At 39.0% G+C, this 13538-nt stretch overlaps 1 protein-coding gene across 1 annotated transcript in view; it reads left to right on the top strand.

The window, feature by feature from the left end:
- The first annotated feature begins 728 nt into the window (after nucleotides 1–728).
- A1CF (APOBEC1 complementation factor) overlaps nucleotides 729–13538 on the top strand; it is a 78518-nt gene continuing 65708 nt past the window's right edge. Inside the window, exon 1 of the mRNA XM_059053999.2 lies at nucleotides 729–744. The gene's annotated coding sequence lies outside the window, so the exon portion shown is untranslated. The remainder of the gene's footprint in view (nucleotides 745–13538) is intronic.

Raw genomic sequence — 13538 nt, 5'->3', positions numbered from 1 at the left:
TGGAAATAACATTTTCCTATTCTTCAAGAATAGGAAATGAACAAGTAATGAACAATAGCTTTGGCTCTCATATAACCTCAGTACATGGCTGATTATTATGGCTCCCTCTTAAAATCTGAATGAGCAGCCTGTATAAAAAGAAGCGTGCTTTCCTCAACCTGATCTGACACTATTTATTTGGTTATATAAATGCTTTTTGTGTTTTATTTTGGTAAGCCTGCATTTATCTACATACTTGACCTAAAACTCCACACTTTATTCCATGTAATACAGTGACATAGGAAGTGTGGAGGGGAAAAAAAGGACACATTCTCCTAAATTACCGTTAAGGATAATATCATTTTGGCGTAGCAGAAAACAAGGGAGCCAATATAAAGAAAAGCTTAGTTACCCAAATTGCAGTGAGTTCTATTTTTTAAAATATATATCACTTAAAACAGCATCAAAATAATATTCACATTAATGATTCTTAATGCAAAATTCATTTTAATATGGTAAACAAATGACAACAGTAGTTTTGTAGATTCTGCTTGGGTTGTACTGACCCAATTATCTGGTCAAAGGGCTGCATGGATGCAAGAGACAGGGTGAGTTAAAGTTTAACTCCCAGGAATTGTAAACCAAACCTAAAGCCACTGAACCTTTGGAGTTTGATATGATGATTAGAGCATACCCAGAGTGACACGCTGAATTCGCCATAATCAAGGAAACCTTTTCCGGGTGGGGATCTCTGAAATCACTCAGGTATTGTCCATGTGTTTTGTTTTTTCTATTTCAACTCTGTGAAACTGTGCGGTTTGGATCAGTGGGAATGCAGTGAAAACAGTTTTTACCCTCTTCCACTATAGAGCTGAATTCAGAGATTTTTCTAGTTTGTTTTTATACTAATGAAGCCACCTGAAAACAAAAGAAAATTAGAATGATCATATAATCTCAAAATGTGATGGCAGCTGTTTTTGCTCCTTGATTTTATCAATTTCTGAGGGTAAAAAAAAATGTAGATCTATCACTTTGGGTATAAGAGTAAGGCTAATGTTTCTGAGAAATGTATTTAGCAATAGCCAGACAGCTGGGAGAGTTGTGGTTGACTGTCTGTCCAGGTCCTCAGATCCCAGGAAACGTAAAAGTATAATTAACAAGAGAAATAGTATTAACATCACTGACAGATTCTGAGTTCTATGTATAGGTCATAATTTCTACCATACTTTAGACTTCATATATTCAATTATCTTCTTTTCTCTCCTCCTTTATCCTGCACCACCACCAAAAACACACATAAACACACACACACACACACACACACACACACACACACACACACAGTCATGGACAATGATTGGTTTGATTATATTAAATCTCAATCTTGAGATGGCTAATTATTAGATCTTTTCCTTTCAGGATGGTTTGGGCAACTGTGCTGCAGTGGACATATTTCACATGATATTTTTGTTCACTCCAACAAGATGATTCACAATCAGACTATGATGGTATTTTACCTACAAAAAGAAATCAATCAGGGCACTTACCAGGAATATCCCATTCCTCCCAGAAATCTCTTAAATACTCTGATTGAAATAGTTTTGTTCTATGATTACCAAAGTAAGTTCCAAGGAGAATGGGTTCCCAAACAAGTTTCTTTACCATGGGACTTCTAAGATGTGTATTGTGTATCTCCAAGAAGATGACTAATACACCATCATTTGTGCATTTTACAGGATTAGTGTTCTGCAAAACGTGCATTGGCAAATTTAACTCTAGTTGTATACAATTTAAGATCATCAAAGATGTGGTGGTCTGGTCTGAAACATTCTTTTTTATTAGTATGTGCTGAGATGCATACAGTAGGAGCATAGGTCTGGAAATAAAAGTGAAATCACTAACTTGTCAAAGCATTGAGGCCTTCCCCTGCTAAATACAGGTAATAGACAAATGACTTACAGGTTCATTTTTAAGGGCAAGATTTTCTGGGATAGTATTGATACTGCCCATTTGAGACACTTCTCATATTTTACTGTTTCAATTTATTCTTTATCAAGTGTAAGGGAAGGAGAAAGATAGTTGTCAAGAAAAAAGAAAATTAGTTGTTATGGGCAAACATAAAATGACATAGTGGATATGAAATCACTGAATATTTGGTTATTATTTCCAAGTGGGCTAATACCAAATTGCTTTTGTATCTTTTCAAATATAGCATTTCCTACACTGTATTCAATGGACATTAATATACGTGGCTCAAAAAGAGGGATTCTATTGTCAAGTAAATTGAGGAAATGGTGGTTGGACAAGTTAAAGCAGGTCTTGTTACTACATGAGTATTTTGAGTAATAATAATAACAGACATTTATTAAGCATATTGCCAAGTGCACTTCTAAGCACTTTCCATGCGTTTATCTCAAGTTATTCTTAGAAGAGTCATATAAGGTAGATACTATTATAACATTTTTCAAAATGAGAAAACTGAGGCACAAGTAAGTTACCTAATGGGCTGAACATCACCCAGTTAGGAGGTGGCAGAGCCAAGTTCCCCAGCCAAGTGGTCTGACTCCAGAGCCCAAGCACAGAACCATGAGACCGTCCTCACAATGACTGGAGATTTACTCTGTTGTAAATACATTCATTCATCTTGAATATCCAGGAGAGTACGCAATGTTCTGTTTCCTAAGCTTAATTTACAACAGATCATCTTTCATTAACATTTATTAACATCTCTCAGAAATGGTATTCCTCAGACTACAGCTTAAGACAGAACAAATCATTTTTATAGCCCGTGTCAAGCATTTATAACAACCAGAATTGACTGAAACCATCACTATTGAAATCATCACGATTGAAAACCTCTTAGGTACCTTAGAGTCTAACCATCTTTCGTCAAACAGGACCATGCCTATCTTAGAGACTTTCCAAATTAATTACAGACAGGACACTGGACTGTTCTCCTGACAGAGCTGGGTTGGACTGATTGTTCACAAACACCCTAGGTTTGTGACCCTGGGCATGATATTCAGCTTCCCTAAATCTCAGATTCCTTAAAGGTAAAATGGGGGCAAAATCTGTCCTGCAGAATTTAGTAAAGATTAAATGAGATGATAAAGCAAAATAGTTAAGCACAGTCCCTGGTACACAGGAGGAATTCAGCAAAACTCTCTTCCCTTTCCGTTTCCCTGTTGGTAAAAAGCTCCAGAAAATTTTCCTAAAACTTTCCAAACTTACCTATTAGCTCCTCTTTGTCAAAACAATGCTACTACCATTTAAGTGAAAAACTGTATGTAAACAATGAAGTTTTTTGATGAGTCACAAAGTGAAACCCCGTTGCATTTATTCAGAAAATAAGACAACTTATCATTCTCTTTTATTCTAAAAAAAGAATTTTTTCACTGAAACCCACAGGACACCCTGTCACAGTGTATGTTCATTTCATCACACAGCCAGTTGACATGAAAAATCTGTTTCAATAACTATCTTTTAAAATACTGTCATCCTACAGAAACCTGAGCAGTATGGGTAGTACGCTGGGTACTATTGCACAATGGTTTTCATTACCTTATGTGTCTCTAAATGACTCAATAAGTTCAAACAAGATGGTATTGATCCACAGAGGATAAACACCATTTTATCTTATTCATGGAAACAGTAACCAGGCTCTTCTAAAGTGCAGTCGTAACAGTCCAAACTCCCCCAGGGAAAGCATCTGGAAAAGGAGCAGCACGACTGCAGTGACATTCTGTATTAGAAATCTGAATCCCATCTGCTCCTTGGCCTGATAAAGTAAAATCCAGGCAGTAATTAACAAATATTTACTGCTGATTCGATCAGAAAAGCTGGTTTATCACTTTATTCCATCAAACCTAACCCAACTAGGTTATCAGCATTAAAAACTATTTCAAATTTTTATTTTAATAAATTAGAATTTTGTGCTGATTTTTTTTTTTTGCCTTACGCGGCTCTCTCACTGTTGTGACCTCTCCCGTTGCGGAGCACAGGCTCAGCGGCCATGGCTCACGGACCCAGCCGCTCCGCGGCATGTGGGATCCTCCTGGACCGGGGCACGAACCGGTGTCCCCTGCATCGGCAGGCGGACTCTCAACCACTGTGCCTCCAGGGAAGCCCTGTGATGAATATTTTTGATGGATCCAAATGAAAAATTAAAATATTTCTCTTTGTAAAAATAGTTGTCTTGACTAAAATATACTGGTAACTTAAGCTCTCAGATTTGATTTTCTTTTAAAGATATACAGTAAGCTTGTTTTTTCCTTATTCGGATATATACGTGGAATTTTATATATGTAGGTATTACTGATCATACAGAAAACATTTTCCAGATTTGCTTATTCCAATAGGACTCAGTTCCTGCTAATATGAAGAGGAAAGTAATAATAAGGATTAGGATAACTCTCTCTAGTTTGCAAGGTTATGTACAGGGTTCTGTCCCAGTCTGTAATATGGCTAAAGAGAATTAGCATATGACAATTTGGCCGGATGGAATGACTAAGTGAGCAAACCGGTTTGCAATTCTATCAAAATCCCTCCTTCAAGGACATAGCAGTGTCTTCTCTTCCTCTAGCAGTTAAAAAATGACCATTGTTTTCGGATGCCCAGTGGACTTAACACTAGATTTACATAGCAAAATTAACTACCATGATACCTTAATTTCTATAGAATATTCTAGTTTACAAAGCATTTTATAGAGAAGAATTTAGATTTTTTTTTAATGCCAGATTTCTTCATAGTCAATTTAGTAATCCTAGTTTCTTCAAGGTAATCGTCATTATTCATCACTGAACGATGCTCTCACCTAGAGTTTATAGGCTTAGCTCCATTTATGTAGCAATAGTGCAGACTACGTAGGGAGCCTTCAACTACTGTCCTGGGCATTAACTGATTTGTTGATGAATTAAGAGGTTTGATGAAACTGTGAAGAAAGGACATAAGGATCCAGATGGAAGCTGAGAGGAGAACAAGTCCCATGCAGGTCCCAGAAGAAAACAACCCTAAAAAGATTTAAACCAGTGCAGATGCTGTAACTCAGAAAGTGAAGGAAGCAAAGAAGGGAAGATTCTACAACATCTCCTACAAAACTGACAAAGCACTGGCAGGGTATTAGGTATAAACACAATTGATTTTCACTTCTATTAACCCATCTGTTGTATCCTTCTATCCAGCTTGTCTATTCGGTTTATATTTCGTGCTCAGCTGGGGCCTTCTGCATGAATTGGCTTAGCCTAAAACTTGTGCTTACTTGCAGTGGAAGTCAAAAATCAGAATCTGATACCATGGAGGAGAAAACTCTGTTTGGCGCATACAAATGCACCCCCTAGGAACCCTCTTTCCTGAAGAGCCCTAACACTGCCTCACAATTCAGGCATTTACTACCAGCCAATTGACACTCTATGATGATGATAACAATGATATTAATAATAGCTCTTATATCCTTATATAGCTCCTGCCGTATGCCAGATTAACTCATAGATTAACTCATTTAATCCACTGGAATCTCCTGGAATCGGTACTGGTGCAATTCCATTTTTCAGTAAAGAGGTGACGTCTCAGAGACATGAAAAAGAATTGCCCAAGATCACACAGTTAATCAGTGGTGGAGACAAGAGTGAACTCCAGGAGTCTGGCACATAGACCCTGCAAACAGAGTAAAAATGGAACACTGAGAAGCACTGAGTCTTGGAGTTTAAAGGAAGCGTTGAGGTCCTTTGACAGAGAAAAAGCTATGTGAGTGTCCCAAGGATAAAAGACACTTTTTATTAGGGTAAGAACCCACGTGCAGGACTCCACCCCTCAGGCAGGCCCTTTCCATTATACCACCTCCCACAGGACAGCATTTCTAATTCATCCTGATTCTCTATGCCAACTCTGAGAGAGAGATTAATAGGACCTCTACGATTCTGAGGAAATATTGCCTTCACTCTGAGTGCCACTCTCCCTGTTATGTTCAGATTCAGGGATTGACACAGCCGGAGACGCAGTTAAAGGAGACCTCTCTTGTGAACAAAGAGACTGCCAGGCCCAGGTCACAGAGGAAATACGCGCAGGCACAGGCCAGGAGCACAGTGGCATCACCTCTGAAAATACAAAGTAATTGTCCTGAATGACTTGGCTGCCTTACACTCTTCTGTTAGTGTCTGCAAAGGACATAGCACCTCCCACCTGGAGGACACACCCTTCTCCCCAGGGAAAGGATAATTGGGTTGCTAGGTCTCTGAATGCTATTTAAACTGACCTAATTTGGAGCTTTAAATTGAAACCCAGATGCACCCAAATAGCAGCTCCACCAGCCTCAATAGAGTTCTTCATTTAGGATAAAAGGAGTATGTTTCCAGAAGTTCCTTTTTAAAATACAAATTAGTTGGGATACAGAGTGGGAGTGATCAGGGCACTTTGAGGTGTTGACATTCAGGAACACTGTAGCCTAAAATCACCTAGCATATTCACTAATCTCATAAAGCCTTATGGAAACGGTAGACAAGTAAGTTTTGATGGTGGGGAAGAGAAGACGTAGAGGACAGATGGCAAAGGGTGAAAGTGTCATGGGTAACCAGAGGATAATAGAAGGTATTTGAATGGTTGTCTGATTTTTGAGAGAGAATTTACTTATTAAATAATTTTGATTTATCATTAAAGTCATTTGAGCATCACACTTACCAGGTACTAATTCCTCCACGTGTCTCTCTCATTTCATAACAGTTACTTAATACAACTGTATTACTTAAATTGGAATCAATCAGGGAATGCCATTATGTGGTCCCAGAGGGTAATAAAGATAAGAGAAAAAATTACAACGTCTAGAAACTCTTTTTCTTATTTGCCTTTCAAAATAAGCCATAAGATCAAATATTTACTATAATAATAATAATTCAGTTTATTACTTCCAATAATAATAATTCAGTATTTCAAAGTATTCCCCAAATTCCAATGAAACAAAGCTGATTCATGGTGCTGGAATGGCCAAGAGGGAGATGATTACAATGTTGAAGCAGAAGGCTCTGGACCCAGAATGCCTGGGCTCAAATCCTAGTTTCACCACTTACTAGACATGTGACCTTCAGCAAGGTAACTTCTCTGTGCCTGTTTCCTCTGCTGTAAAATCAAGGTTGCTTTGAGATTAGATCAGAAATTACACATGAAGATCTTAGAACAATACCAAGTAAGTGTGCATAAACCTCAGCTATTGCAGCTGTAATTCTCATCTCATTTCTGTGTTGATTTCACAATGTTTTACTGGAGGAAAATGGTTAGGAGAGAGAGAGGCTATGAGGTCAACATGTAGAAAGTATATTTTAGCCTGGAAGTCAGTGGCTTAGAAATTAACTATCCCCCGTACCTGCTTGCTGTGGGAACAATTTCTCCCTGACTCTGTTGCAGTTTTCCCAAGGCAGAGATGTTTTCTATCATAGGCAGGGCCTCCTAATTAAGTCAGTATAGAGTGATTTAAAGGAACCTGGGTAATTAGCAAGAGAAGCAGACTAGAAATCTGGTCTGAAATCACTCCAGATTACAAACCTCTCAGGCTCTGTTATTTTCACTGTTATGACCAAAAAAAAAAAAAAAATCAAAGTATTCCAAGGCACAATACTCGTTATTGAATAAAATAGCCACCTAACTGGGGACAGAAGGCAAAGAGGTAGAAGAAGAGATCAAGAAAAACATTAGTGAGTGTCATGTACCAAGCTCCGTGCGGTGCATTTATCCAATCACTTTGAATCACTTTAACAACCCTTTAAGGCAGGGCAGCCATCATTATCTCCAATTTTGAAATGAAGAGACTGGGAGCCAGTTATAAATAACTTAACCCAAGTTTGCAAAGTTCTTAAGGGATGGAACTCAACATTTGAACCTAAGTCAGTATGACTTCGTGATCCCATGGTTTTTTGTTCATTATTGACTATGACACCTTAGACTTGTGAACCAATAATGAACAACACAGTGCAAAATATTGTGTATTCTAATATCCTGTGGTGAAACTAGAAAATTAGGAAAAAGAGGACAAAGTCTGGAGTAGTCAGAGGGGCTCTATATAATGTCCATTCTGTTTAGCAAATATGTATGAAGTGCTAACTAACACGAGGCTAAGGGCTAAGAGCTAAGAAGGTGAGTTTATATCCTTGGTGAGTTTATGGCCCTCCCTCTCTTTATCCTACCTTCATTCCTCAATGAATGAATGAGGAATGAATGTAGGATGTTCTGTCCTTCTTTTTCCCTTCCATCTGTCTCTAAACTAATCTTTCTGCCTTTAAGCTGTTCTCAACAAAACTCACGAGTTATCTTTCTAAAGTTCACAGGGTCCTAGAATTCTTCCATGCTGTTCCCAGTGACTTCATAATACAATGCAAACACTCTATCATGCCAATATTGATTTAATTCTTGCTGACCTTACCAGCTTTATCTTCTGTCACTCTCGCTCCCTCCCTCAAGAAACCCCCTCCCAACTTGAATTCAACATTCTAATCATACTCAGCTTCTCAACCATCCATATTATTTTCACTTACACCTCTGTCCTCTAGAGTCCCTTTCTTCTCCCTTCTCCTAACTCCTAGCCATCCTTCAAACTGTCCTGAGTAGAGGGAAGGTATACACTGGAAATTAATATGAAGTACAACATTGGAGAAGTTTGGTAATAAGATAGAAAAATTGACATTAGTTCATAGAGTTATATGAGGCCATTGGAATTATTTTAGTTGAAGAGTAATATAAAATGGATATTTAAGAAACTCAACCAGTGTTGTACCAATGACATTAGAGTTAGAAAGGACGAGAGGCTGAATTACAGCAATGATCTAGGTATTAAATGATGGCTGCAGAGATGATAATTAATGACAGTGGGAATTCAAAAGAAAGCAAAGTATCAAAACTCAGTGGCTGGCTAGAAATAAGGAGGCAAGAATTTAATAAGGGCAGTTTATACAAACGCATGTAAGTTAGCATAAAATCAGAATTTATATAATATTTTTTCCACTGTGATTGAAATATATTATATTGTTTATATATACACTTGAGCTGATTTTATTTTTGCAACCGAAAAATGCTGCATTGACACAATTTAATCATTGACATACACTAGGATCTTTTCTTTCATCTTCAAATGTTCTGTCTAGCTGACTCTTGTCCTTGAAGCAAATTGTCCAATTTTGAGAGGTAGAACTATAAATCTAAGTAGTTGTTTGTGTGGTCAGACTGCCGGGAATTTGTATGAGTAAATTTCATAGATGTTTCAGGAGGTACAGACAGTTTTTCTTGCCCCCTCCCTTTATTTTCTGACACTGAGTCTTGGAAGTTTCTGGCTTTTCAGTGGAAAAAAAAACTGAATCGTGGAAACAAACACTTCAAATTACTCATTCATCAAGCTTCGCACAGTCTGGTCTTTAATCTTTCACTTTTTCTAAGCGCATCAGGTTGGGAGCAGCCATATGGTTGTAATGCTGGGAGGGCTGGGGAAGACTAGATGTGAGACCAGGGCAGAATTTGGGGTTGTTAACAAAGAGCAGGGAGAAGAGGATCTGGATTTCTTTCAGAAGCCTGAATCTTTGGAGGGCAGTCTACAATGGGGGATGAGAGATGGATGCTGCAATTGGTCAGCTTGGGTTTGACTAGCTAAGTAGAGGACATGAAGAACACAGGGCCAGAGTCCTGTGCTACTCATCCCGGTGAGATACAACTGTGGGCAAGTCAGCGCCCTGAAATTCTTACTACAGGAAACTGTCACCGGCCTCTCTGTGAGAATTACAATTGCAGGCAATTCATAAAACACCGAGGGACTTCCCTGGTGGTGCAGTGGTCAAGAAGCCACCGGCCAGTGCAGGGGACATGGGTTCGTACCTGGTCTGGGAAGATCCCACATGCCGCTGAGCAACAAAGCCTGTGCACCACAACTACTGAGCCTGTGCTCCAGAGCCCGCGAGCACCAACTACTGAGCCCCCGTGCCACAACCACTGAAGCCTGCATGCCTAGAGCCCATGCTGTGCAACAAGGGAAGCCATCTCAATGAGAAGCACGTGCACCGCAATGAAGAGTAGCCCCTGCTCGTCGCATCTAGAGAAAGCCTGTGTGTAGCAACGAAGACACAACACAGCCAAAAAAAAAAAAAAAAAAAAAAGAAAACACCAAGCAGAGCCATTTGCTACATCTCTTATCAAGGTATATCAGATGGCAAGTCACCCTTACTCAGTGACCTAGTTATAGAATATCCATATAATCTTTGTTTTTTAAAGGAAACATAAGGCTATCCTTTATTGAAAGAGTCAGATTGCCTCAGGGTCATTGTACAGAGCTTCAGATAGTTGGAATTTGTAAGCTTCACTCCAGGATTGAATGTATTTCATTAGTCAGTGATTGGCAGCCTTAGTGAACATTGACAAGCAGCTCATGCAGCTCAATAACAAAAAAACAAACAAACCAATCCAAAAGTGGGCAGAAGACCTAAATAGACACTTCTCCAAAGAAGATATACAGATTGCTAACAAACACATGAAAGAATGCTCAACATCATTAATCAGTAGAGAAATGCAAATCAAAACTACAATGAGATATCATCTCACACCAGTCAGAATGGCCATCATCAAAAAATCTAGAAACAATAAATGCTGGAGAGGGTGTGGAGAAAAGGGAACACTCTTGCACTGCTGGTGGGAATGTAAACTGATACAGCCACTATGGAGAACAGTATGGACGTTCCTTAAAAAACTACAAATAGAACTACCATACGACCCAGCAATCCCACTACTGGGCATATACCCTGAGAAAAAAATAATTCAAAAAGAGTCATGTACCAAAATGTTCATTGCAGCTCTATTTACAATAGCCAGGAGATGGAAGCAACCTAAGTGTCCATCATCGGATGAATGGATAAAGAAGATGTGGCACATATATACAATGGAATATTACTCAGCCATATAAAGAAACGAAATTGAGTTATTTGTAGTGAGGTTGGTGGACCTAGAGTCTGTCATACAGAGTGAAGTAAGTCAGAAGGAGAAAAACAAATACCATATGCTAACACATATATATGGAATCTAAGGAAAAAAAAAAAAGGTCATGAAGAACCTAGGGGTAAGATAGGAATAAAGACACAGACCAACTAGAGAATGGACTTGAGGATATGGAAAGGGGGAAGGGTAAGCTGTGACAAAGTGAGAGAGTGGCATGGACATATATACACTACTAAATGTAAAATAGATAGTTAGTGGGAAGCAGTCGCATAGCACAGGGAGATCAGCTCGGTGCTTTGAAACCACCTAGAGGGGTGGGATAGGGAGGGTGGGAGGGAGGGAGGTGCAAGAGGGAAGAGATATGGGAACGTGTGTATGTGTATAGCTGATTCACTTTGTTATAGAGCAGAAACTAACACACCATTGTAAAGCAGTTACACTCCAATAAAGACGTTAAAAAATTTTTTAAAAACAAAAAACATTGAGTTTTCAACTTAATTTTTCCAAATTGGTCTGAGGAAACCAGATGCAGGAACTAAGTTCAAAAGGACAATCTCAACGAGAATAAAAAGAGACATGATAACACCAGACCTCACCAGCTCATCAGGTCTCTGTAATCAGCCACACAAATAATTGGTCCCAGGACTATTGGATAAACATCTGCTTTTAAGCTGAAGGGTATCTACATTTTATGCTGTGATTACCACCATACCAATTTGTAAGTCAACTTAGAAATTAAACATACATGCAAAGAAATTCTACTCTTGTTAGGTTATGTGATTCTAGAATTTATAAACTGTGCCAGTTCTCTTTCCCAGGGATCTTTAAGAAAGTCAGGAATGGGGTCAGAGTTGGGCATTATTATTGAGTGAAGATAACACAATAGCCATCTGTAACCCTGATCTTACATGTACTAGAACAATGACAACACCAAAACCATGTATGTATATGTATTATCCAGGGTTCTCCAGAGAAATGGAACCAATATTCCAATTGGAATCCTAACTGGCTAATACATATACCTACATGGTTTAGTGTTGTCATTATTCTAGTATCTGTAAGATACGTATAAATCTATTTCTCTATCAATAGATAAAGAGGTTTATGATAAGGAATTGGCTCATCTGATTATGGAGGCTGACAAGTCCCAAGATCTGCAGTTGGCAATCTGGAGACCCAGGAGAGCCAACATGTAGCTCCTGTCTGAAAGCCAGAAGGCTTCCTAAGAAAAGTCAATGTTTCAGTTCAACTCTGAATGCAGGAAGAGACTGATGTCCCAGCTCAAGCACTCAGGCAGGGCAGAGTTCTCCCTCTCCTTCTTTTTTTTTTTTTTTGTAATAAACTGGGCGTTCTCTCTTATTTAGCCTTTTTATTCTATTCAGACCTTCAGTTGATTAGGTAAGGCCCACCCACATTAGGAAGAGCAATCTGCTTTACTCAATCTATCAATTCAAACATTCATCTCATCCAGAAATACCCTCAAAGACACACCCAGAATAATGCTTGGCCAAATGTCTGGGCACTCTGTGACCCAGTCAAGTTGATACATAAAATTAACCATCACAGTATAACCGTAAGGGAATAGAAAGCACCTCACGTTGTCTGGTCTTAAGGATCTCCATTCCTTCTCCATTACCCACTCCTTCATCCAACACCTGCACAGTTTCCATCTGCTGTTAAAATTTTCCAAAATCCTTTTTGGATTAAAAAAACTGCTATTCATCTCTCCATATTCAATGTTGTCAAGTACAGGTCACTTATGAGGATCTCTAGTTCAGAGTTTCTCATATTCTTATCCAAGTTGAGCAGGAGCTGGGGGATTTGTAAGGGAGTGGTGGTGTCAGAACCAGCTACAAAAGGAAACTTCTTGTGTGATGTTGTGCTGTCAACACTGACCACCAGGAGTTTATTCACCCTTATGTATTTATACACATTCATAGCCACACATGTGTGCTTGTGCATTCCTACATATGTACAACCACACACAACCTGCTGGTGCAGGCATAAACTCATCTCAGCCTGGGAGAGTGTGAAAATAAGGATGGGGGCTCTAGGCACATGGCAAATGGGAAACAAGAACAAAGGAAACTAGGAAGTAAGAAGTAACTGGTGTATCTGGGAGACCTGATGGGCTTGAGCGCAGAATAGCTCTAGACTTGGATTGAGAGACAGTCAGAAAAGTAGAGTTAGGACCAGATCTTGGTGGATACTGGATGTCAGGCTAAGTGGTTGGACTGTTTCTTTATAGTTAATTATGAGACCAATGAAGACTATTAGAAGGGACATTTTAGGGAGACTGATCTAGCAGAGGTAGGCAGTAACTAGGGGTAGTAAGCAGTGAAGTTTCATTCTACTTTGGCTGAGTTAAGTCTAGTAATGGAAGAGAGGGTGGAGGATGAGGGTAGGAGTAAGAAGAGCAACAAGTAATGATACATATGTACAGGAGCAAGAAAAATTCAAGATCCAGACTTCATGAGGAGCCTACGCTGGAGGCTGTTCTGGATAAAGAGGCTGTAAGGACCTCAGCTGTAGGTATTCATGGATCTGCTAAGGTGCTTCACTGTTAACTTGACTCAGCTACTTCCTACATCTGCTCCTCTCTCTTC

This window comes from Kogia breviceps, chromosome 2, assembly GCF_026419965.1.
Source record: "Kogia breviceps isolate mKogBre1 chromosome 2, mKogBre1 haplotype 1, whole genome shotgun sequence".
Lineage (NCBI taxonomy): Eukaryota > Metazoa > Chordata > Mammalia > Artiodactyla > Physeteridae > Kogia > Kogia breviceps.
This window is presented reverse-complemented; position numbering and strand designations above follow the sequence as displayed.